This window comes from Canis aureus, chromosome 16 (assembly GCF_053574225.1).
Source record: "Canis aureus isolate CA01 chromosome 16, VMU_Caureus_v.1.0, whole genome shotgun sequence".
In the NCBI taxonomy this organism is placed as follows: Eukaryota; Metazoa; Chordata; class Mammalia; order Carnivora; family Canidae; genus Canis; species Canis aureus.
The window spans coordinates 54,009,223-54,036,912 of NC_135626.1; the positions used below are offsets into that span (position 1 = coordinate 54,009,223).

The 27,690-nt window shown below is 37.8% G+C and overlaps 1 long non-coding RNA gene across 1 annotated transcript in view; it reads right to left on the bottom strand.

Annotated features, from left to right (window-relative positions):
• Window positions 1–971: 971 nt before the first annotated feature.
• The window catches only part of LOC144286935 (uncharacterized), a 107,806-nt gene continuing 81,087 nt past the window's right edge, over window positions 972–27,690 (bottom strand). The window contains exons 3-4 of the long non-coding RNA XR_013354880.1: window positions 5,191–5,406; window positions 972–1,093 (exon numbers count right to left, since the gene is read on the bottom strand). This is a non-coding gene — a long non-coding RNA (uncharacterized LOC144286935). The remainder of the gene's footprint in view (window positions 1,094–5,190; window positions 5,407–27,690) is intronic.

Here is a 27,690-nt window from a genome sequence, read left to right on the forward strand (position 1 = left end):
AAACTGAGACATGGGGATCCGTGGGTAACTCAGTGGTTTGGCGCCTGCCTTTGGCCCAGGGTGCGATCCTGGAGTCCCGGGATCAAGTCCCACATCGGGCTCCCGGCATGGAGTCTGCTTCTCCCTCCTCCTGTGTCTCTGCCAATCTCTCTCCCTCTCTCTCTCTCTCTCTCTCTCTCTCATAAATAAATAATAAAATAAATCTTAAAACAGACATTATTCAAAAAGTTAAAAAAATTTTATTTTTGTAATAGATTTTATTTATTTGACAGAGAGAGCACAAGCAGTATTAACCTCATGTTAGAGACAAAAGCAAAGCTGGGAACAGTTAGACAACTTGCTTAATGTCACAGAGCAAACAACGGAGTCTGGACTCGAACCGAGAGTTCTCTCAGAGACATCTCCACTTTCTCCACAGTTCCAGATGGTCTGTCTATAAATCCCCCTGCAGCAGGACTGAATCCTCTCACTCTTGTGCTAGCTGCACTAGGGTTCATTTCAGGAAGAGCGGGTGCTCTGCACAAGCTGGTATAAGAATGTGGCTGAGGGATGCCTGGGTGGCTCAGGGGTTGAGCATCTGCCTTGGGCTCAGGTTGTGATCCCCGAGTCCCAGGAATGTTGCATTTAAGATGCTACAGAAATGCTTAGGAGGGGCAGTCCAGTGGGCAGCAGTTAGAGATATGGCCCTGGGACATTAGAGGAAAGTGAAGGCTACGGGTAATCGACAGTATTTCAAGCTATGGGGCTGGATGTCAACTCTAACAAGATAAAGATGCCTAAATATAGGTGAGGTTAATGTCAAGGAAAGGTTTCCTGGGGATATGATTTTTAAGTATCAGTTTAAAGACAGATTTTCTAAGATGATGTAAAGCTGTATCATCTTTGCAAGCATTCGATCTAACACTGCAGCCACACATTCACTGAAGGACAAATATAACAGAATACAGTGTAATGAAATACACTGAGCTGAAAGACTGATTTTACCTTATGGAGGTCAGGAGTCATGCTGTCCTCAACATGGTTAACAGCCCAGCAAAGGTGATGGGGACAGGATGAGTTCGGGTGTTCCTGGGTCCAGATCTTAACACTGTTACTAAATAATTATTACCTTAGTTAAGTACCTTAAGCTAAGTTTCAGCATATTCTTTGATAAGTAAGCATACCATGGTTATGGGACAAGAAATAACGTATGGGCTATATGTCTAGCACATCTTATGCATTCATTAAAGGAGAGTTGCCATTATTTATTTTCATTGTTATTTTTGTGACTGTCAGTATTAACCAGGTTAAAGCTACATTTCTAAGGATAGAACAATACTGATTTCTATCATCAAAGTGACATATGTCAGAGAGAGAAACATTTCTGATCTGAGACACTGAAAGATCATCCCATGGCTTTTCTAGGTGATATGGGCTAACTCCATCTGTTTGATGTAATTCCAACCAAAAAAGGGAGCCTAACATTAATTATTCACTTAAAATACTTGACTATTCGTGGACAATGTTACAGGTCAGTAGAGCTTCATGTACACAAACTTTACATAAATATGGCCTGAAACTAAAAGGAATGTATAGTTCTAAGTTTAAGTCTAAAGGAGAAGCGATGAAGAAAACGAGTAGTAGAAGTAAATTGAGGACTCTTCTAAAACCTTTATTTACCTAGCGAGAATAATTCATTTCAGTAAAACATAAGGAGTTAAAGATTGGTAGGCTTTTTTTTTTTTTTAAGATTTTATTTATTCATAGAGACAGAGACACAGGCAGAGGAAGAAGCAGACTCCATACAGGAAGCCTGACATGGGACTCAATCCTGGATCTCCAAGATCACACCCCGGGCTTCATTAAACCTCTATGCCACCAGGGCTGCCCAAGATTGGTAGGCTTGATGCTTAAATGCATGCAGAATATTTTTTAAAAATACGATTTTTTTAATAACCACAGAGCCACATAAGTGGAGTTGTACATGATTTCCAGAAATGAAAGAAATAAGAAACTTGTAGTAGGTAGAAACTAATAATGCCACTTTTAAAGAGGTACAAGTAAAATAATGATCATGTACGTACATGTTGCTGAGAAATGTATTTATGCTTCTATTGGTGCTATTACACTCAGATAGCATAGCAGCTAAGAACATGCTTCTGGATCGATATTTCCTATAAATAAATCCCAGTTTCTGGGCAAATTACTTAACAGTAGTGTGCCTCAGTGTCCTATTCTATGAAATAGTACCTAACCCGTAAAATCTGTTAGGAGAAATAACTGAACTAGTACACATAATGAAGTTAAAGAGTTTCTAGAACATGGTTAGCATCCACAAGAGGTTAATTTTTACATTATTTATTATCGGTATTATCAGCATTTTTATGTAATGGAATAAAAGTACCTCAGTAAGCTTTTCTCACTTTCTAAATGCACCTCATCGATTGTACTATTTATGCTCTGAATTGACATCTGATGTTAATTAGTATTATAGGCTCTTAGTTGATACAGGGCGGTAACTAAAATTTAAGCAAGAATTTTCTCAATATTGTTTAAAGTGTCTTACATCTGGTAAACATGTATGGGAAGAAAAAAGGCAGGATAAAGACCCTAAGCTAGAAAAAAACGTGACAAAGTTCAAAAGATGAAGATCTGAGTGAATATGTATGGGAAGGAGGCAATGTGAACCCTAAAGTTTCTATTGGATATTCTAATAAAGGATGAAGGACCAATTTCTGGTTTGGGGCTGTTTTCTCCATCTTTGAACACTGGGCAAAGAGCCGCCTAATTTACATATGTCTCATCTCCCATAAGGGACAGAGAAGTCCAGCCAGGCTTACAGAGCCACTGCAAGCATCTGTTGGCATTTGTGGCATCTATTGACTATCCAGACATCCCAGAGTTGGCCTGGGTAGTTGTTCTCTACCGTCCTCAGGCTGAGAGGTCCAGGGACAGACATACTGTTAGGGCTGCTTAAGAAGAGTGCAAACCAATCCATGTACCTTGGGACCCCTCCTGCCTAGCCCAAACTCACAAACAAACCAAACCCAATTCCTTATGTCTAATATATGAATTGAAAGGAATGGTGCTTTCTACATTTACTATGACGCCCAATTAAATAAATTTCTAATTTACAAATAAATGTATGTCAAGAATACTTCATTTGATTTGCCTTATACAGAGTAGAAATGCAATAGAAACCAACGATTCAGGCCCAACCAAGGGCAAATATTTTATGTTTTTAGCTGTAAGGTATTAATCAGTAACAAACTCTGTAACTGCTTTTTGATCTCCAACTTTGTTTTTTTGTGATTACTGCTTCCACTTGGCTGAATCATTTTGCTTCTCATATCAAAGATAGCTAAGAAAACTATGTACTACCAACTTAATTCAAAATCCATTACATAATGAAAAATAAATATTTTGACAAAGATATTTCAGAATCAGAACAGAAAAGGTATCTAATTGCTTGAAAATTACCTATAGACCTATAAATTGCTTTCCTCTCATATACATTTACTTAGTTCTTCACCTTCTGAACCGCATCACATTTTTTTCCGGCACAGGGTCTTTAGTAAGCAAGTTACATTATGTACAATAGTGATCTTTAGCATTTATATACAGAAATTGGTGATTGGTAGGAACAGAGCATAAGTTTTTCACCATTGCATTTATGGAGGAGGCTGTCCTCCTCTGAGAAATCAAGATGAAATCACTTTTTAAGGTTTTACACACTGATTGGAATAGATTAGATTTTGGTCTCCCTATGTTTGAGGAAAAACATTTTTGTAATTAATAATAATATATTAAATAATAATAGTATATTTCCTACAACTATTTTGATGTCTCTATTTTTAATTATCATTGTACAGTTTCTATAGTGACGTAGTATTTTAATTTTCATGCTCTATTATTTTTATCAACATTTCATAAGCTTATTTCTTAACCTTCCTTATTCATAATTATGAATTATGTGGGGCAGCCCCCGTGGTGCAGCAGTTTAGCTCCACCTGCAGCCTGGGGTGTGATCCTGGAGACCCAGGGTCGAGTCCCACATCGGGCTCCCTGAATGGGGCCTGCTTCTCCGCCTCTCTCTCTCTCTCTCTCTCTGTCTCTACGAATAAATAAATAAAATCTTAAAAAAATAATATGTATGAGAAGTTCATGTGTTAACATTTTTTTCAAGAGCTTTTCAGTTCTTAGATTTTCAATGCCTACTAGTATGCTGTTATTAAAAAATAAATAACTAATAAAACTTTGGAAATTTACTCCAAGCTTAGAGGCTATAAGAATGCCATAGTTAGGGCAGCCTGGGTGGCTCAGCAGTTTAGCGCTGCCTTCAGCCCGGGGCGTGATCCTGGAGACCCGGGATCAAGTCCCACGTCGGGCTCCTTGCATGGAGCCTGTTTCTATCTCTGCCTCTCTCTCTCTCTCTCTCTCTCTCTCTCTGTGTGTCTCATGAATAAATAAATAAAATCTTTTAAAAAAGTATATAAAAAAAGAATGCCATAGTTTTGCTTTAACATTTAATCATAAGTAATGTAAGGAAAAAAAACTAATTTTATAATTATAATAAAATTTGGCACTCAGTTAGTAATAAGCACAAGAAAATAGCAAAGCCATACCCTTGTGCAAACACACTTTATATCTGCCTGCTCTTCTTTATATATGTGATATGATAGATCATAAATAAAAAAGATAACAAGCCTTTTCCTTGTTCAAGGGTAGGTGCCTTTACGAAGTCAATGTCTAAAGATGCTTTCTCCACATTGCCAGATTAGATAGTAAGGGTGGAGAGAAAAATATACAGACATGGTGTAGCTCTAGTCATTTTGAGTACAGTGTTCATTGAAGTTGTTAACTAAATCACATGAAACAACCTCTTTTTCCAGAACAGTGAGTATAGTAAGATTTCTAAGGATAGATTTTACCTAATTTTAATTAGCAAAGATCCCAGAACTTTATACAATCATATTCATGACTTGTAATATTTTCTAAAATGTAGAAATAGTTCATTAGATTTCTATTAATACTGTGTATATGAAACAAAAAACCGAGGAACATAAACTAATTGGTTTATATGTCGAAATTAAAACTAATAAAAGGGATACAAGAATTATGTCCTTTCCATTTGATATTAGAATCCTCTCTCTCTGAGGTTAACTATAATCAATCATACATATAAATATGTACATATGTTAAATGACTAACCTGGTGTTACTACTACTCCATTTCCATTGACCACAGGCCTCTCTTCCTCTTCTTCCTCGGGAGGCTCTATACTGGCTTTCTCCATGTTGCTCACTGATTTATTCCTCTTCCGTTTTCCTTCAGCACTTGGAGTGGCTCCCGGAAGTATCTGGTCTGTTACATTTAATAATAATGGTGCTGGTTCTGCTGGAGGCTTTGGCGTGCCGTAGTAATTGTCTGCAAATGATACCAAAACTTCAGGGAGTTAGATATTTCTCTTACTGTGTGTACAGTCTGTAAAAAATAGAAATTATATTGATAAATGTATATCCTGTTTCTTGCACATACGTGTATTTTACATGCATACAGATATATGGCTTTGTCTCCTTTCACATTTTTATATGCATCTTTATTTGTTGCTTTTACTATATTGGGCTTTAATGCTTAAATAAAGATACAGATTTATCTTCATTTTCACCTTTTGCCAAACCAAAATATAGTCTTATGTATTAGTCTCATATTGTTCAAAGCTATTTCAAAAATATTTTTAAAATTTGATATGCCTGATTATAACCTTTTTAAAAATAATTATGTCTGATTGAGGGTGCAGATAACTTTTTTTTTTAAAGATTTATTTATTATTTGAAAAAGAGAGAGAGAGAGTATGGGCAGGGGGAAGGGCAGAGGGAGAGGCAGAGAAACAGAGGCTGTACTGATCATGGAGCCAGATGGGCAAGTCTTGATCTCAGGAACTGAAGATCGTGACCTGAGCTGAAACCAAGAGTCAGATGCTTAACTGACTGAGCCTCCCAGAGGCAATTCGTAGTTTTTTTTTTTAAAGCATATCTCACAACAGTCTGGAAAGGCAAAGTATATTGTGCTTTTTCTGTAGCTTTCAAAAGGCTTTGACTGTTTTCCTTGATGTCCACAGTGACCTGCCCAGAGGGGTATCACCAGGCCAGTTCAGTGGTTCTCATGGCTGCTGACTGTGGGCCTACTGCCCTAATCATAGCTCTCATGATCTGAGCTATGGAATATCTGTTCCTCCCATCAGTCTGTGAGACCTCTTAACAGGGGAGATGAATTCTTATTTCTCTCTGTAATAACAGCCTGACACATAGTAGCCACGGAATCAATGCTTACCAAGTGAGCATCTTTATATATTTAAGGAAATTATTTATAGTTTAAGATTTTGATTGGTAAAGAACATCGTGGTGTTTTGTAAATATATTTAATATGCTACTGGTGGAAGGAAAACTTATGCAAACAAAATAAAAACTGGGGATCCCTGGGTGGCGCAGCAGTTTGGCGCCTGCCTTTGGCCCAGGGCGCGATCCTGGAGACCCGGAATCGAATCCCACATCAGGCTCCCGGTGCATGGAGCCTGCTTCTCCCTCTGCCTGTGTCTCTGCCTCTCTCTCTCTCTCTCTCTCTCTGTGACTATCATAAATAAATAAAAATTAAAAAAAAAAAAAAAAACAAAACAAAAAAACAAAATAAAAACTGCCTTTAAAGTTGTGCCCTCAATTCTAACAAGTCAGACTATTCAATCCAAAGATAAAATAGATAATTATCTCATTATAGCTATTGAATATGAAGATCCTACCATGCTCTAGACAGTTGTGTCCACAGAGCTGCAATGAGAAATGTGATAATATTATTATGAAATTAAAATGGCCAAAGACAATTTTTAGAAAGCTATCGCAATGTCAATTAAATAATTTCTGAAGGCTTATTGTTTACATTTGGAAAGTGAGTTTATATTACCTAGTTATGTTGCTACCTACTGATAAAAGCACAGCACATTATTATTTATAGGATGTTAAAGAAAAAAAAGCTTACTGTTACCACATTTGAGAAAGTCAATAAACATTTTTCACAGATGGATTTTAAGTCAATGACTGCTCTTAGATCTAGCATTTTACAGTACTCAGTTCCAAATACGTTTATCTAAACACTCATCTCTACCTGCATATTTCTATTGCATCATCACACATTTTTACAACCTCTACCTCCATTCACATCGCTAACCACTGGTGGGTGGGGAGAAGCCTCAATGTAATAAGAGCGTATAATAATTGGAAATGTTTTGGGAAGAGTACTGCAATAAAACTAGTAAAGTTATTACTGTTTTAAAGAGAAAATCTAGCAACTACCATAAAGCATAAATTCAATATATGTGAGCATATCTGGAAAACTCCTTACCTGGCTTAGCACTTTATGTTTTCCAAAAAAGTTTCCATGTATATTGAATAGTTTATATTATGCCTCAAAAAAAAAAAAAAAACATCTGAAAGAGTCAAAGACAATATTGTCCTATGGAACGTGGGAAAACTGAATCTCAGTGAGACCAACCAACATACCTGAGGGCAGAGCTGGATAAGACATAAATACAGGTCATCTGATTCTTTGCCTAGCGCCATGTACACTTCGTTCACAAGCCTGACCCTCAATTCACCGAAGACCTACTAGGTGAATCTAGGTTGGAACATGTGTGATGTTTCTTGTTGGCACCAACATGGGCTGTTTTCATGGGCTTCAGCTCTGGATTCCTTCATTTACTTTGGGGCTATGCTTATCCTATCCTGAAGTTGTGATAACAACCCTAGAAATGCTTGGATTTGAGGCTTGTAATTGTCCCAAGATGCAGACTGAAATAGGAACATGTGTGGGAGGGAGGAGAGTAAGAAGAGGCAATGCCCTGGATTTGTAATTGGGAAGCTATTTGGAGACCGGCTCTGCAGGGTGCGGGGATGTCTACAGCCAAGGCTAAGGACAGACTGCTTTGCACCCTAGGCTCCAAATAACTTTACACATTCCTATGTCCATGCATTTCTTAAGCCTTTCCCCCTACAGATACACACTCCCTTCTCCTTTTCTCTTGAAATGCCATCCTTCCTCTGCTGGGAGCTCTTCACTTCAGCAAATGCAGGCCTGGAAGACTCTAGTCCAAGCCTCTTATTTTACAGCTGAGGAAATGGCATCTAGAGGATTTTTACTTGCCTAAGTACATACAAAATCAGAGTCTGGTCTCTTAACTCAGTTGTGTATGTCTTGCCGTCTCTAGTGAATTGCCAGTTTGTACACCCATCTTTCCTTTTACAATTAGTTTACATCTCCATATGTACTTTATTTTTTAAAAAAGATTTAGTTATTTATTCATGAGAGAAAGAGAGAGGCAGAGACACAGGCAGAGGGAGAAGCAGGCCCCACGCGGGGAGCCCAATGTGGGACTCGATCCTGGATCCCGGGATCATGCCCTGGGCTAAAGGCAGATGCTCAACCGCTGAGCCACCCAGGCATCCTCCATATGTACTTTATCTGTCCTGCCAGGACAACACGATTGGAAGTTCTCCAAAGAAAGCTACTTGATATGATACATCCTTGCATCTGCCTTTAGGGAGCTGCACAGCCTTCTGGTCATAGCATAATGAGATGGAATGCTAGCAAATGGCCATCTTCCTTCGAAAGCAATTTCAGAGGGAAGGAATTTCTTAGATATCCCCTCCCCCATCTCACATGAAACTATTCCCTTGTCTTTTGTGTCTTTAGCCCCATAGCCAAGTGATATTGTTATGAAATAAGAGTTTCCCAGGGCTTGCCTGCCCTGCCAGCAAACCCTCACTTCATCACTTTGAAACCACGCACAGATGTTGGGTTCTGAAAGCCAGAGATAAAATTAGAGGGGCATTTCTATTTGGAAATACTTACTAAAAACTCAGTTATGGCTATACAGATATGGGAAAAAAGTTTACTAACTATAGCCCTCTATGAAAAAGAGCATTAGTAGGTTTTTTTTTTCCTCTTAAAAATTATTCACATAGCTCAGAGCTGATTTCAGGGCATTCAGAGAGGTACACTTGTTATTTATTGCTTATGATAAAAACAATTGAACATGCATATGTAAGAAAAGGATTTCAAACTTTTAGCTCAAATCTCATTGTCTCCGTAACATCTCTGATTCTGGCAATTCTAAGGGGTCTCTTTCCAATGAACTTTTCTAAAACTTTACTAAAACTCTTAAGATTTTCCTTAAAAAAAAAAAAACAGTTTGTTGGTAGGTGACTAAATTCTCCTACTTAAATATGAATTATGTGGGGGTTCTATTCTTATTTATCTGAGTATCTTCTACAAGATCATGGTAAACATGGCATATCCTTAACATGGGTCTGTTGAATATACTAATAAAATAATTACTTTGAATCTGCAATTATTTGTGTTATAAAGTCGGCATGAAATAAATGGAGTATAAGAGGTTTTTGGTCTAAATATATTTCTGAATTACCACATAAGGCCAACCAGAGAGAATATGCAAAGAGACAAACATTAATTTAAAAATAAATATGGGTATCAGGTCAGCTAAGTGGGCCAAAGCAGTGTGTAGATATCATCTGGTTCATTTGTGATCAAAACTTGTGGTAGCAAGAAAGGAAAGTACTGAGTTTTTATTTTGAATTCAAGTATTTCTGCTTTCCTCAGCATTATTGTGGTGTGTGTGTATGTGTGTGTGTACTTTCCAGATCTACCCTCTTAGCAACTTTCAAGTACATAATACAGTACTGCTAACTATAATAACCATACTCTATATTGTATATTAGATTTTTAGAACTTACTCATTTTATAAGTAAACGTTTATAATTTTCGATCATCTTCAATAATTTCTCCAAACTCCCTGCCCCTGGCAACTAACCAATCTACTTGTTTCTATTTAATCTTTTTTTATTTCACCTGTAAATGAGATCATATAGTACTTGTCTCTTTGTGTCTGACTTATTTCACTCAGTATAACGCCCTCAGAATACATCTATGTTGTCAAACATGCAGATTTCCTTCTTTTTATGGCTGAACAATATTCTATTGTGTGTATGTGTGTATATACACCACATTCTCCTTATCCATCCATCCTTTGATGGTCATTTATGCTGTTTTCACATTTTGCTTATTGTAAATAATGATACAACAAACACGAATTGCAAATATCCCTTCAAGATAGTGACTTTATTTCCTTCAGATAAATACCCAGAGGTAGAACTGCTAAGATGGTATGGTAGCTCTACTTTTAGTTTTTTTTGAGAAACTTCCATACTGTTCTCCACAGTGGCTGCACCAGTTTACATTCCCTCCAACAGTGCAAGAGGGTTCCCTTTTCTCCACATCCTTTCCAGCACTTATTCTCTCTTGCCTTTTTGATAAGCTTATCTAACAGGTGTTCAGTGATATCTCATTATGATTTTGATTTGCATTTCCTTGGTGATTAGTGATACTGAGCACCTTTTCATGTATTCATTGACCATTTGTATATCTTCTTTGAAAAAAATGTCTGTTCAAGTTCTTTACCCATTTTTTAATTGTTGTTGTTACTGTTGTTATTTTGCTATTGAGTTGTATGAATTCCTTATATATTTCGGATATATTTAATCAGAATATGATTTACAGATATTTTCTCTCATTCAGTAGGTTGCTTTTGTTGATGGTTTCCTTCATTGTGCAGAAGTCTTTTAGTATGATGTAGTCTCACTTGTTTATTTTTTACTTTTGTTGCTTGTGGTCTTGGTGTCATACCCAAATAATTATCATCAATGTCAAAAAATCAAATAAAGAAATCAAGACTAATGTCAAGGAGCTCTTCCCTCTTTTCTTGTAAGAGTTTTATGTTTTCAGGTCCTTCAAATATTTCTTCAACATCACTTACGATGATAACATCTTCCCTAAAAAATTTACAATTGCCAAAGAGAAGAATGGCTCCTGGTGGCTCAATGGTTGAGCATCTATCTTCGGTTCAGGGCGTGATCCTGAGGTCCAGGATCTAGTCCCACATCCAGGCTCCCGCAGATATCTTGCTTCTCCCTTTGCCTATGCCTCTGCTTCTCTCTCTCTCTCTGTCTCTGTCTCTGTCTCTTATGAATAAATAAATAAAATCTTAAAAAAAAAACAAAGAGAAGAATGAATTTTAAAGCTCACTTTTATTTTTTAAAGATTTATTTATTTATTTGAGAGAGAGAGCGAGCACTTGCATGAACAGGGAAGGGGCAGAAGTAGAGAGAGAGAGAGAGAATCCCAGACAGACTCCTTGCTAAGCAGAGAGCCCAACACTGGACTCCATCCCATGACCCTGAGATCATGACTTGAGCCAAAATCAAAAGTCGAATGCCCCACTGACTGAGCCACTCACTTTTAAAGTAATTTTTTAAAGTTACACTTTTAGCAAACACAAAACAGTGAAAGTGGTTGCTATAAATTCTGCAAGATGTTAGAAACATTGAAATCAACCTAAAGCCCTCTTCCAGGAGGTCAAAGTGTAGCTCTGTGATAATTTACAACTTTTCTTCCTTCACTGACTTTTCGGGTCCTATTATCACCAAGAGGACATATGAGAAGATTATCACCTCACAACTGTGCCAGTAACTGTAATAGTCCCAGCTGTGACTTGGTTTCAATAACTACCCAGTTGGCCCACTTGAAGGTATCATACAGTGCTTCTGCTGCTATTTTAACAATGGATCTTCTAGAACACTTTTCTTCTCCGCAAAGCCTTACAGTCAACACACCGAGTTGACTTTAAAGTGTCATTCATTTAATAATCAAGGTCATGTGCAGGGTGCTCTTACGCAGCCATTTAAATATACATAATGCTAATTTTAAATTCCCAGGACCCAGTTCCATTTTAGCAACTTAACAGAATGTGCTGTGTTCTCTGATAATAGAGGGACTACTTCTGTAAGTGTCCCTAAGTTATTACAGGAAATATATTCATGATTACAATTCTGCTTTTAGGACATTGCAATCTAAGTGGAACAAAAACCAAAACCAAAGAAGTAGTGGTTGGATCCAGGAGAGAGAAATGGCTTTTATTTAGTTTGTTTTCAGTTGTAAGATTTACAGGTATCTTTTGGAGTTTCTTCCCTCTACTTCTAGTTTGACTTTTGTATTAGGGAGTTTATTATCTGACTAATTTAATAAATTCTTCACATTCCAGAAAGAAAAAGGAAAAGAGAAGGGGATTAGTAATAGGTGTCTTAGTTCAGAAAATATTTGTTTTTTAGAAGTAATGGTGTTTCCTATACTGCTATGGGGCTTATTTAAAGTAGTTACTGACTTTTTAAACATAGATATCTGTGAACATAATAACTAAACATGGTATCAAATAATTTCCCATGATGATGCTCAATAGTATTAGGTTCAGCTTAAGCCTGTCCTGCTAAAAGGGAATCCACTAGGTAGAAAAGTACCTGAGGATCAGTTTAAATGCTACATCCCTCTCACACTGAATCTTTGTACTGATGCATCACTCTGTGCCTCAATTTCTTCATCCACAAAACATATGTGCTTCGGGGATCCCTGGGTGGCTCAGCGGTTTAGCACCTGCCTTTGGCCAGGGCGTGATCCTGGAGACCCAGGATTGAGTCCCACGTTGGGCTCCCTGCATGGAGCCTGCTTCTCCCTCTGCCTGTGTCTCTGCCTCTCTCTCTCTCTCTCTCTGTGTCTCTCATGAATAAATAAATAAAATCTTAAAAAAAATATGTGCTTCATGCTTACTGTCACATCCAGTTTGAGAAATGTTTAGTTTTAATAACACTGATGTGAGGAAACTTGGAGAGATTATAAATATAATTCTTACATATATATACATGTATACAAACACACATAGAATTTGCCACCTACAGTCACCTCTGAGCTATTTCAGTAATATTGAAAAACAGAGTACAAAGAAGAAAATGGAACAAGAGTGATAAGAAAATAGGGATCTACATAGAACAGTAAATAAGAAATGAGTAATGATATCTACTTGTAAGTAAAAGGAACTATTCATCCAGTTTGCAGCTTGAAGGATGGAAGAAGAGAGATGGTACATGCCACTCTCCACACAAAGTGGGGGTAAACAGGAGAATTCTGAAAGGAAGAAAAGGAAGTATAGCTTTGGGAGACAGGAAGAAAGAAAATGAAGATTAATATTAATGATTGAACTTGGGATATAGTACAGAAATACGGAAGTCAGCAAACTGAATTGGAAGGGAATAGGAAGGCAAATTAGTTTTCAACATCTTAAGGTTGAAGTGACAGCAGGATACCCAGGCACAGATGTCCAACTGACATTTGTACAGTTGAGAGTGAAGTTCAAGATAGAGGTGAGAGTCACAGATTGGTTTTGGGGAGTATTTTGGAGGTGATAATTGAAGCCATGAACGTGTACAGGGTTTCCAAGGGAGAATGAATAAAATGGCATGGAAAAATGCCAAATGTGATGTGAACACTTACATGGTCATGTTCTAAAATAATTTGTGATTCAAGTTTTAATCTAGATATTTTTTCAGACAAAAATTTCTAAGAGTATGAAAAACAATATATACAAAATTCTTTGGCAGTTTCAGGAGAAAGGTGTTCTAGAAATCACTTCTTTCTTCCTATGTCAACATCAACAATGATATACAACCAGAAATTCTTCTGGGGTTTCAGACATAGACAGAATGTTTGAGTTCTTGTTCTTCCATTTGATAGCCTTTGTCTGCTATCCTGATAGTGTGCTCCTAACAATTCCACCACCGTCCTGCTCCTTATAAGGCTGGAGTATCTACTGAGAGGGTCAGGCACTGCCGTCTAGGAGAATGAGAGAGGGAGCTGCCGAAGCATAATGTACAGCCTTTGTGGTTGGTGGAGCGAGGGCTCAGGACGAAGATCTTGTATTTATGAAGATACGAGTTTCTCAGGCATCACACACTCAGCTGTTCCAGGGAAAGACAGAGGAGGCAAATAGTAGCATCAATTCAAGGTTGGGGATCTTGGACAGGTGCAACAGAAAAATAGAAAAGCAAGACTGAGACAGGGGTTCACAGAGGGGTAACAAAAGGCTCAGCTGGGAAGCAGTAGTGATGTGTGTAAAACTTTTGGAAGAGGTGAAGGAAAATCAAAGGGTTAGTGACAGAAGAGACAAGCAGAGAAACTAGGACGTTTCTGGGATCAAGAGATGAAGGTCTCTAAGAGATGAGAGATGACATGTGCTAGGAGGGAGGTCGTAAGAGAAATGGATTCATGTTTAGATGTCTGGAATTCTAACAAGTTCAAGGTCCTGAGCAGGTGAGGGAGTAGCTGAAATTGAATGGCCCATGAGACTAGATTATTAGCTGGGTCACTTATATGAATGTTGAAATCTAGGTTAGCATGAAGGAAGCCTGCAGTTCTGGCTCCAAAGTCTTTAATGAATAAAGGGAATGATCAGGAGGCAGGCGACTATGGCAGGTAGGGTCAGTGACAAGATGAAGTATAGAGCTGAGAAGATTCTAGATCAAGATGGAACAGCAATGTCTAGAAGACGTGGCAGGGATACAGAAGACCAGCTCATCCTCCCCCTGGGATAGGGACCACACGGTTTGAGGGAATGGGCAGTTGTCTCTTGGAATGACTACGGAAGCAGCAGCCTTCTCGGGGGGGATATTCGGATTTCAATCAAGGGAGGAGACAAAGAGATCACTATATTAATTATTAACTAAGAAATAAATATTTTGGAGAGAGCAAGAAGGTTGCAGGGGATAGTTTAACGTAGGAGCAAAGAAACTTAGAAAAGGACATGGACGTAGGTGAGAGACTAGAAGAAAAGGATGCGGGTGGGGGTAGCACTTGGGGATGAGGATAGCAGACCCCAGAGCTGAGAGGCAGGCTGCCTCTAATGTCACTAGTCTCAGGACACACCTGCTCCCTTCTCTGGAAAGTGATGATGGCTATGATGAGGTCTGTAAAAGATTGGCACGGGCTCTCTTAGGTAAGTGCCACCAGGGGTTTCACTGAGGGGAAACAGGAGACCTGGTCCAAAAGTGACAGTGAGAGACATAAAGGTACCCTCTGTTACTGAGAGTTGCACATACACATCCAACTGTGTTCCTAATACATAAACAACAACAACAACAAAAAATCAATCACCATGAAGGTGCTATTTAAAAGGAGTTCTATCTCAGGCAGCCCAGGTGGCCCAGTGGTTTAGTGCCGCCTTCAGTCCAGGGCGTGATCCTGGAGACCCAGGATCGAGTCCCACGCCATGCATGGAACCTGCTTCTCCCTCTGCCTGTGTCTCTGTCTCTCTCTCTCTGTGTCTCTCATGAATGAATAAATACAATCTTTAAAAAAAATAAAAGGAGTTCTATCTCTATTATTTTTCCTGTTTTGTTCATTTATGTTCCTTCTTCCTTCATGTTCTATTCCTGATGTGTCTCTCTGTAGCGGACTCAATGTGGCACAGATGTCCCATACACTGCAGTGAAAAGGAAATGGTTTCCTTAGCAACAATAACCACACAAAAGACTGAAGAATTTTCTTTGCTACTCATGTGACGTTTTAACAGTTTAAGGAATCCAAACAGTAGAAAAGAATAATAAACATCCGATTGGAACATATTGCAATGGGGATACGTAGAATGAATGTAAAAAGGCATTTACTATTTATAAACAGTTGATGGAGTGATTTTAAGTGACCTGAACTTTAGCATCAATGTTTGATTTTTTTTTTTCTCAGCAAAACAGGTAAAATCACACCATATCTAGCTAAGCAGTCTGAAATATATTCTTTCAGGATAATTTCACTGTCACCTGAATCTGATAATCATAAACAAATAAGTGTTTGATCCATTACACAATAATGTCCTGAGCAATAATGGGATGTATGTCAGAGAGAGCTTTTGAAGAAAGATTTTGTTGTTCAAAGAGCACTTCTATGAACTTATCGGTCCTAACCACTCCCCTAGAAGGGATTCTTAGAATTTATAATGCCTCCAGGCTTCTGCTACCAAATTTTTGCTTTTCAGTTTTCTGTTTTAGCAGCTCTAAAGTAAAGTTTAGAATCATCAGAATTGCATCTGAAAATACACCCACTTTCCTCCAGCTCTCTTTTTCGGTAAGTTTTTTTTTTTTTTTCCAATGATCATTTGTTTAGAATTTCTTGCCAGAATGTTTACCTGCTGACAATATGGTAGTAGTGTATTAAGACTGTGGGCAAGAAAATGAGAGAGTCTGCAAATATGTGCAATTATTAGAATTTGGTAGGAATGTTTTTAAGTTGTATTTAAAGTCAAAATGTCCTGTTAAGACATCCTGGCAAGAGGATGGGGAGTATAATACACAGTTTTCATAATTTGACGGAGGAAAAGTTCAAAGATAATTGCTAAGCATGCAAGACAATTACTAGTTTAGGGAGAAATTTCATTTGGGTTCTGAAGGGACTGCTGCCAGGAGACCATCCACGCTCTGTTCAAGCCTCTGTGAAGCCACGTGGGGATCACACACCTCCCTGAGCCTGGCCACTGTGACAATTAGTGGAGTCTCCTCAAGCATTTGGCCATTAGGTTTATGATGCAAAGCAACATTGATTCTAGGATTATGAGTTTTGAAAAACTAGGAGCATGAAAAAACGATAAACTAGAGCCACTCAAGAGAGTCAGGAAATGAGCCAGAGCTGAGGACTTGAATAAAAATTAACTTGGTGCCATATGACCTCAGCCATCCACGGCCATGTTTTAAGTCCCCGGGCAGATGGCTTTTCTTAGAGGCAACTCTAAAAGCTGTGATAAATTCTGTTGGTAGAAGTAGTAAGTGCCCCTTCAAAGACAAAATGCCCACATTCCTTTTCAGGTCACACCTTTCAAATCAAACTACCCATGCCCATGTCGAATCTGATCTCCACAGACGTAGTCACTGGAAAGAAAGTGTGTAAACTTGATACAATGACCAAGATTATAGTTAAAATAGTAAGCAGTAGTGCATTAAATCCACGGTTTCTCACCACAAATACAGTACTTGAGACTGCAAACAAGTCTAAGTCTATAAGACACAAATTCAATTTAATTCATAGCACTTGGGGGTTGAAATTACATGTCAAAGTAATATGTTAATACGTGGTGAGGTTTTTTTTTTTTAATTGGCAACATTTAAATTAGCAGAACATAATTCATATGATAAAAAGGAAACTACAATTTTTTTGTCAAATTTTGTAGATACGGGAGATATATTACCTCTAAAAGATCACCACCAAATATGCTATACATAAGCCAGGGGAGTTGGGCTGAGTTGCTGCAGAAGGACACTGCATACTTGCTGGTCATCTAACCAGACGCTCTTCTAAGAAGAGACTAAGCTCAGGAAAACTAGCTCTGTTGTGGCGGCTGGGTGGCTCAGTCAGTTGAGCATCCAACTCTTGGTTTGTCTCAGGTCATGATCTCAGGGGCACGATCTCAGGGTCATGACATCTTGGCCTGCGTTGGGGGCTCTGTTCTCAGTGCGTGATCTGCTGAAGATTCTCTCTCTCCCTCTCCCTCTGCCCTACACCTGCTCACACAGTCTCTCTCCCAAAATCAATCAATCAATCTTTTAAAAAAAAGAAAAGACTAGCTTTGTTTTCACTCTGCCCAATATTTCAATATTATAGGAATTAACCCTATTAATCTATGGGCCTGAATCAATTCTGAAAATCAACATCTTACATTTCACATGTATTAAAATATAAGGGGAAAGTTTTGCTCTGGATCAACTTACATTAGAACAACTAAATACTTGGAAGTTTTGTGATGATGACAAGAACTTTAAGTCTGCCTAAGGATGCAGTTATTTAACAACTTTAATGCTGATACAGTTTCATTTACCAAAGGAATCTGGCTCACTTCTTTTCAGTTCTTTGAAGTAAACATATCCTTTGATATGGGATTTTTAATATAAGCAATTAGGAATAATGGTCCTTATTGTCATTAAAAGCCCTAAGGCTATCTCCACTTTTGTAAGGGAACACAACTCAAAACACAACTCAAAAATATGTTATCCTTTGTCTACACAATTTTTACCATTCAGTTAAATCAGTGACAGCACAGACTGCTGTCGTTTATCTTGGAGTTCCAATTATAATGCTAATACTAACCCAGGGCAAGTTACCTCAAGCCTTTGGCCCCCTTTTCTTCAAGCATAAAATGGTTGTGGCAATACTTAACCTGCAGTATTGGTGTAATCGCTAAATGAAAAATTAATAACATAAGAGCTCCCAAAATAGGTGCCCCACACTACGTTCTTAATAGCTACTCTTCCAGGTTATTTCCAGATGTTTATTTTCTTACACTGCATCATTAAAACATTTAGCAGAAAGATTTAAACATCTGTTTTTCAGTCTATTTTCTTGTCACAGACAACACGGCCTTACTGTTGGCCTTCTTTCAGAAATTCCTCATATTTTCTCATTTTTTCAGCTGATGTCACTAACAATCTACTTTTTTCCTAGTCCTGCAAGACTGTTAGTGACAGAGAAGCACCATTTAGTACTACTCAATTTTGCATTAAGAAAAATTGAAAATGACAAATTAGTTTACTTTTTCATTCAGTCAAAAAACATTTAGGAAGCAGCTGAGTGCCCTAAAACAGTATGGCTTTGGCATCCCGGGCTGCCAATATTAGCTCTGCGGCACAGCCAGATCATTAAACCTCCCGGAGCCTTGGTTTAGTCATCTGTAAAATGAGGATAGTGCTTGGCTGGGCAGTGCTGAGAACACCCGGCAAGGGAGGTGATTCCAGGATGGGACATCAGGCTGAGAGTGAGCTGACACGTGGGATGGCCCTTCAAGGATAAGGAACATTTAGAAAGTCAGAGATGTGGGAGGAGTCCCCTGATGAAATCAGTAGGAATTGTCCTTTGATGTCCCACTTGTGGTTCTGTGAGCAAAGGCTTGGAGGTAGGAAAGTTGAGAGCATGTTCTGGAAGTGGTGAAGGGTGAAGACCAATATTTTTGGGCATACAAGGTGAAGAGAGAATGGAGAGAAAGCGCGCTGGAATATCAAGCAGAGGACAGGATGGATCCTGTCCTGACTTTGTTCTTTTCTTTTTTCTTTTTTTTTTGCTCCAGAGTGGGAGAAAAGGCATGGGACCTAAATGACATAAAGGTGTGAAAAGTCTAAACAAGATTGATCCTAACCTAGTAATGGTAGTTTCACAGGTGAGAGAAAACTAACAAGGTTTTCCAGTCAGGATGACAGAAAGGAGAGTACTATTATCAACAGCCAGAGTAGATAAAAGGAGGATAATAAAAATTGAAGGGATTTGTCCTGTAGGTACACCTAGAGGTCAGGAGAGAGGAGACTCCCAAATTAGCAAGCTATATATAACAGAATCCACGCAATATATAATACCGCACTCGGAACACCTGAAGACTTTAATGAGAAGTTTCAGATAACATATCTTCACCATCTTTTTGATAATTTAAATGACACAGTTGATTTTAAAAGTTTTTTTCATTGATAATCAATCATACATGAGTCTACTATTTGCAACATCAGGGCCTAGAAAAATTTATGCAGTCAAGCAAAAGAAGCTTAAAAATAAGGTGTAATGACTGAACCCCAAGGCTGAGATTTAATGCTACTTCTGTCATAGGTTTCTTGTGTTAGATATGGAAAGTAACCAACTATTGTTCTGAGGCCACTTCTCCTTTTTACAAGATGAATTGAAGAAGTTTGACGTAATATGAAACATACAGTTAATACTACTGAAATAAAATTGATATAAAAATGAGAAAACATGTAGTTCACAAAAACAAAGGTTTTTCCACTACCCTCCTTTATTCCGGCATTTCAAATAATTTGCTCCTTTGAAAAAGTAAATTCAGAATTGATAGACAACCCTATCAAGTTTTTATTTTCTGCATTGTTCTTCTATGTCCCCTTTTATTTACCATCTCAGAAGAGTGAAATATCAAACAGACTCTTGAATATCAAAATGCCAATGGAATTGTTTTATTCTAGGTAATGAGTGAATGCTACACAGAAAGAGGTACAGCCACGTTATCCAAATGACTTGACAGTCTCAGTAGGGGTGCCTGAGTGGCTCAGGTGATTAAGCATCCCACTCTTGATTTTGGCTCAGGTCATGATCTCAGGGTCATGAGATCGAGCCCCACATTGGGCTCTGTGTTCAGTGTGGAGTCTGCTTGAGATTCTCTTGCTCTCTCTGTCCCTTCTCCCCCCTTGTGTTCCTCTCTCTCTCTCTTTCTCTCTCTCAAAAGCTGAGAAGAAAGGGGGGAAAAGTCTCAGTAACAACAAACAGTCCATCAATAGAAACCAACCACAATGCATGCCAAATGAGTTGCTTACATTTTTCCTCTTTCACAGAAATTTCTAGTTTAATTGGTAGCTTATGCATCAATTATCCAATAAGTCACTTAGGTTTAAAGGAAAAGTAATTGCAGAAAATCAATCTTTTAATTAGGTTTTATGTTCATTTGTAAGAGTAAACATTTTGTAGATGTCCCTGACACCCACCTTCCTTCTTCTTCCAACCTCAAGAGCATCACCCCACCAAGTGCCTCTAGTTTTCTTACAGAATCAGTTCTACTGCTTTACTGCACCATTTCAGCCATATTCACATATCTCAGAATGTCTGCCATCATTTTAAAAAGTCCTACTTCCACCCCACACCTCTCTCTAGCAAATACTCAATTCTCTACTTCTCTTAGAATAAAACCTCTTAAGAGTAGTTCATACTCAGTTGTCTCCAGTTCTTTTCTTCGGATCATGTCAAAAACCTACTCCATCAGGCTTTTGTCCACACCATTACAATATAATTCCCCTTGTTCTGGTTACCAAAACATCTATAAGCGTACACAGTCCTGGTTCTCTTCTTCCTTTATTCACTACTGCTTTTCAATCACTTTTTCTGCTTCCTTTTTATCTTCTCAAACTCTAAGTGTTTAAGGTCCCCAAGGATTGGTTCTCAGGCTCCTTCATTTCTTTACACTCATTTCCTATATGATCTCATTCAGTCTCACAGCTTTAAATGCCATCTAGAATGTAACAACTTTCAAATTTATATCCCCAGCTCCAACCTGTCCTCTGAACTCCAGATTCATACATCAGCTGTCAGGTTCAAGCTTTGCGGGTCCCAGACCGAGCACTTGATTCTCCACGTTCCACCTCCACAACCTGCATATTGCAGTGTTTCCCTTCACTAAGTAATAACTATAATCCATGTAACAGTACTCCATCAGGCCCCAAACACCAGGGCCATCTTTTGATTGCTTTTTTCCTCATATACCTCATATCAGTATATTACCAATTCTGTCATTTTACCTTTGAAATAGATCCTGAATATGACCACTTCTCCCCTATTGCACACCCACCCTCCAGGTTACCAGAGGATTTCTCACCAGTCACCCTACTTCCACTCTTGTCCCCACTGCCTAGTTTGTCTCCACACAGAAGCAAGAGTGACCCTTGTACACAGTGGGTCAGATTATGTCACTCCTCTGACCCAACCCTCCAAAGGCCTCCCTTCTCACTCCAGGTGGGAGCCAAGTGTCTGCTCCCATTCTCCCCTCTTCTTGCCCCAGCCACCTTGTTTTGCTTGCTGTTTCTGGAACCAACAGCACATGCTCTATCCTCAAGCCTTTCCACTTGCTGTTTTTGCTGTCTAAATTTATCTTCCTCTAGATATGGGTCTGGTAACTCCCACACTTCTTTCAGGACTCTACTCAGATATCTCCATATCAGAGAGGTCTCCCCAAACCAGGTACTTAGACCATAGAAAGTGATCTCTTAAAAAACCACACACACACACACACACACACACACACACACTATCATCTTACTCTTTTATTTTCTTAATATCACTTAACCCTACCCAACATTTTATTGTTTTTGTTTGTTTCCATTCATTTATCTACACAGGGTTTCACTTCTCTCTCGTTTGCCTAAAACGCAAGCCCATAAGATCTGGGACTGACTCTGTTCTGTTCACACATATATTTCCAGGGCCTAGAACAATCACTAAATGAACAAATGAATGGCCAAATAAACTCTATCACTTATTCCCATATAGTACATGAATTCATTATACACATACACATACAGGCACACCCACACACCAATGGCAAGTTATTGTTAGCTCTAAAATACATGTGAACTATCTCGGCATATGGAAAATAAGACTTTTTAGGGGTAGATTTAATTTAAGTCATGTTCAATATCATGTGTATTAAAAAATTGGAGGGTAAAAAGGAAAGAAATATATAAAATTAATCATTCTGATAACACTATAAAGATGATCTATTTAAACTTTTAATTCATTTAAAATTGCTTTATGATTTGTGTGCATATAGAAAATTACATAATCATTAAATTTTCAATCTGATGAATTTTCACAAAGCAAACACCCAAATGAAGACACAGGATTCTATCAGAACCTCAGAAGTCTCCTCTTGACCCTTCCTAGTCAGGACACCCTGCCCAAATCACTACTGTGATTTCTATCACCATTGGTTACTTTTGTCCTTTTTCAATTTTAAACTATCGAAATGGATTTATACAGTATATATTCTCTGTGTCCAGCTTGTTTTGCTCAGAATTTTGTTTTAGGGTTTTTCATATGTTTGCAAGTAGTAGTACTTCATTGTTCTCACTGCTATGTACTATTCTATTGTATAGATATTTCACAATTTATTTTTCATTCTTTTGTTGATGGATATTTGTTTTATTTCCAGTTTGAAACTATTAAGAACGGAGCTGCCATGCCCATTTCTGTTCTTTGAACATACATGTGTATATTCTGACAGAGTAGAACGGAAAAGCTGGGACACGGTGTGGGCATATGTTCAGTGTTAGGAGATACTGCCAGTTTCTCAAAGCGTTTATGTCGTTTGTTTCCTTTTCAATTTATTCTCACCCAATTCACTAAAATCTGGACTCTGCTACTTCTAAGTGAGTAAATCTTGAGAATATTCTTGAAACATTAATAACTTTTTATAGCTTTGAGACTTAAAATCATCTATACAAGCAGGATTCCTGAAGTGTAGCCGGGGGTATTAATTCTGAAGACAGTCACTGGATTATTGGGGGGTGGGGAGGGAAGAAGAAAGAAAATAAGTTTCACAGACAAATAAAATAGGGAAACAGGATCAACTAATAAAACAGAAGTCTTTTAAGGCAAGAGTTCTCAGATTTGCCAATGTCTAATGTGTGTTGACAGTTACAAGAGTGGACTGCCGTGTGCAGTGCTAGGATAGGAACTCTATGTGTGACAGAAAACCTTTATTCTCCATGGAGTAACTTGTGGGGCTGTGGTTCCACAGAATACACTGTGAGAAATACTGGGCAAGAGTGTTTGCTTAGTGATTACCAGAAATATCCATAAACCTTAAAGACTGCTCTGACTCAAGCACTAGCAACACAGAATACGCAGTGAAAATCTTTGCTACAGATTATTTATATGTCATTATCCTTTTGGTTTTGGTTTAATCCAACTTTGAGTTCCTTTTTCCATTGTTCTGTACCCCGAATCAATTTACAGAGTCAACATCCATGCTGGTTTTTAGTTTTTGACGTTGCAAATCTGGTTGCAACAATTCGATATGGAACTTTTTTTTTTAATGAAAGATAATAAGACTGGAGCAAAATTAGGTTACTTAAGATATCACATATTTTAACTTGAATAAATAAAATTGCTAAAGATTTTGTCATGTATCCATTTATAGGCTAGTCTTTAAAAATCAGCATTATCTCCTTGATGTGAAATGAGCTTAGTCATGTTGATTAGTTTAAATGAACTTGTTATTCTGATGTGTATTGAAATTATTATCACCTTCACTCTTCACTGTGTAAATTATAGATAAAGAAGTCTCCTAAAGTTTAGTGCAGAAGTAGCATCACAACTGAGAGAGAAAATAATCTAACCAAATGTGATCTCCTGGATCTAATTCTTTTCATTAATATAAGAAGGACTGAGGCAACAGGGGCCCTTCTGGCTCCTATTCTCAGTTAACTTGAATTCAGTGTAATATACTTTGGAATGAATACTGGATTTCAATAAAGAACATTTGGGGAATTTGAAACCCAGAAAGCAAGGAAGGCATCCAAATTTATGATGGCTCAAAGATGCTTGAAATAGCAATTTATGCCAGATCAAATTCCATTTAAATGGGTTGTAGACTACTGGGAAAAAGTGTTTATGGAACATCTTATATTAGCAAAGTGCTTTCTGTCATTTTTTAATAGTCATGTTAGGTGGAGGGTTATAATTGCCACTGACAAGGACAGCTCAATATGACAACTGACATTAAAGAGACTTTATAAAAAAATCAAATTATTTTAAGGTGTTTTATTTGATCATGAAAATAATAACAATAACAAGGGGAAAGAAGAGGGAGAAAATAAAGTATAAAAGGAAAAAAAACGAAAGAAGAAATGTATGGGGGAAGCAAGGATAATAATTCTTGATATTGAATTTTCTATCTGGCAAAGTCCTGGCATGTAATTAATGTCTGATATATATTAGTTATTCCTACTATTAGCCCACTATTCCTCAAATTTTCTGGAACTGTATATAGATTGCAAGTTAAAAAGACAGAGTGTTATAACAAATGGTTTCTAATACAACAAATCAAAAGAAAATAAGAGACATACTCTTAACACCAAACAAGAGGTAATAACAAATGATCAATGGGAAAAGTAAATCTCTTTACTTTGCAGCCTTGGGTCATTAGTGGTTCAGCAAAGATTTTTAGTGGCTTTCATGTTGCCTCTCGCTGAGCTCCTCCAAGCTTATGGCTCGTCTAATGTATATAATTAATTATGAAGGGAATCAGGATATGTGATATCCTTTAAATTATGCCAACTCTAAAGAATATTCATATAAATCAAAGATTGAAAGTAGTTTAAGTCTCATTAAGTAAGTTTAACTTTAATCCTGGTGGAGAAGATAAAACATGTTAGACTGAGGCAAAAATCTATAAGGTGCTATTTTGTTACACTGGTGGCCCCCAATGAACCACGTCTCCTCATATTCATATACTGGCACTTACCCACACGACTCTGGTTTGGCCATGGGACTTACTCTGGTCAATGAGGTTGGCAAGCGTGCTGCAAGCAGAGGCTCGGTAAGTGCTTGCACGCTGGGACAGGTCTTCTCAGAATACTCTGTCTTAGATCTAAGCCAGGATGCCAAAGGAAATCCAAACTATCCTGCTAGACTCTAAGAAGGCATTCTTCAAGCCACATAGAGGAAGACTAGGCTCCCCAGCCAATCGCTCCTGGGGGATGTGATTACATGACTGCCTCCCGTCAAACAATATTGAACAAACAACTGTCCAACTGACTCCAGCCAACCCACAGAATCACGAGAAATAAAATCTTTGCTTTAAGGCACTGGGTTTTGGAATGGTTACATTCACAGCAATCAGTAGATAAAACAATAATAGTCCATGAAAATCATAGCATTGGTTTATCATTATACATCACTCAAACTGTTTTAAATTTTTTTCTGAAAGTGATATATTCACATCATTTAAACAGCCAAATTGTCCTACAGTGCTAATAAAGGGGAGTCATTTCCTTACATAGCCCTAATTCCCCTCCCTGGAGGCAATCATTAGCTCTCTGATTTTGCTTTTTCTATTTACTTGAATATATATCGCCATTTCTTATATTATCTTGATTTATCCACTTCAGACATAGCATACTGACAGCATATTATGGCAGAAGAGTGTCCATCCCTCTTATGTAATTCGTCAGTATTCTTTCACATTTCTCATTGAATTAATATCTTGTATTTTTATACTATGAACATATAAATATTGTTCACTACTGGGGAAAGTAGTTTCATTGTGTGAGATTTCCTTTCTTGAATAATCAAGTTTTGTTTTACCTTTTTTGTTTGTTTTGCTATTCTTGTTTTTTTACTACTAATTGTTCTTTCTTTCCAAACTCTTTAGCAATACCTTTCAATTGGGTCCCATATACTCAAACTTGTCAAGTAATTCAGAAGTTCCCTTTTTTCTCTTGGAGAATGCTTTGCTAGAGCCTTCCATTCTCTCTTCTTCTGATCTGAAGTGTTCTTGATCTGCTACACAGCTGAAATCTCAGGACTTCCCTTTACAATTACCAGAGCATTTCCTGGACTCATTCCTTCATTGAAGGCCCCATTTCCTAGAACTCCTGGTTCTACTTCTTTTGGAGGTTCAATTTTTCTGTAGTTTCTTAAGAAATGGTATTTGGAGGCAAATGTTTACATCTTGTATATCTATCTGAAAATTTTTACTTCCTTTACATTCTATTAATAATTTTATTTGGTTTAGTATTTCTAGGTAGAAAATTGGTTCTTTTAGAGTTTAAAAGGCCTCACTCTAATGTCTTCTGTTTTTATTTTATTTTTTTAAGATTTTATTTATTTATTTTAGAGGGACACAGAGAGAGTATGAGCAGGGGGAGGGACAGAAGGAGAGGGAGAGAAAGAATCTCAAGCAGACTCCACACTGAGTATGGAGCCCAATGCCAGACACCATCTCACAACCCGATATCATGACCTGAGCCAAAATCAAGGATTGGATGCTTAACCGACTGAGCTACTCAGGAGCCCCTCTATTGTCTTCTTATTTCTAGTACTGATCAGAAGAAGTATGATGACATTTTATTCTGATTTTTTTGATATATGCCCAATGTTTGTCTCTCTGGAAACTTTAAGACTCTTTTCCTTTCCTTGTGTCCTGAAATTTCATAATGGTGAACCTCGATGTGTATGTATGTGTGTTTCATTCTTTTTGATGGACAGTGAATCTTTAAGTAACTAAACTTAAGCTTTTAATTTCTTTTTTGACTCTTTCTTCTTCTGATTTCCATATTGTCTCTGGGACTTCCAAGTCAAATGTTGACTTCCTGGATTATCCACTCACTTTCTACTTCTTGGTAAACAGCACTAAGTTTTATCTCATAATTTTTAAAATTTTAACTTTCTAAAGTGTTTAATTCCTATGATCTTTATTATTCTGAAGCTATTGCTTCTTTTTTATAACATTAAGTATTGCTTTTTTAAAAATGTCTCCATCATTTGCTTTCAATCTTTCTGAGTTTCTGTTTGGAGTTCCATTTTGTTCCTTTCAGGTTTGAGACTGATTCATCATATGTTCAGTGGTCCTTGCTATGCTTGAATTTAAAGTTGGATTAGGGGATCCCTGGGTGGCTCAGTGGTTTAGCACTTGCCTTCAGCCCAGGGCATGATCCTGGAGACCCAGGATCGAGTCCCACATCAGGCTCCCTGCATGGAGCCTGCTTCTCCCTCTGCCTGTGTCTCTGCCTCTCTCTCTCTTTCTCTGTGTCTCTCATGAATAAATAAATAAATCTTAAAAAAAAATAAAGTTGGATTAGATAAAAAGTTGATTCTATAGTTTGTGTGAGTGGATGGGGCTTGTCGTTTGTGGGGTGAGCTGGCTTTTTACTGGGGGTGTGGGGGAAAATCCCCCAGTGCCAGATATATGAAGCTATTTTCTTCTCCACAGAAGAATCCTCCAGTTTTCTGTATGACTTCTTTTAAGTCCAACTGGAAGCTAGGCTATAAACCTTTCCTTAAACCTATTTCCAACCTGGCACCAAGCCCCTGCCATGGCTCTGCCTCTTGTTCCGGATTCCTGTGTCTTAAGTGAGATTTCCCATCTAGTATTTGGATAGATTGAGGAAGAAGAGTAGTTAATTGGTTATATGTGGTAGGTATGGATACCTGGGAATCAACTTATCTCTTTTCAGATTT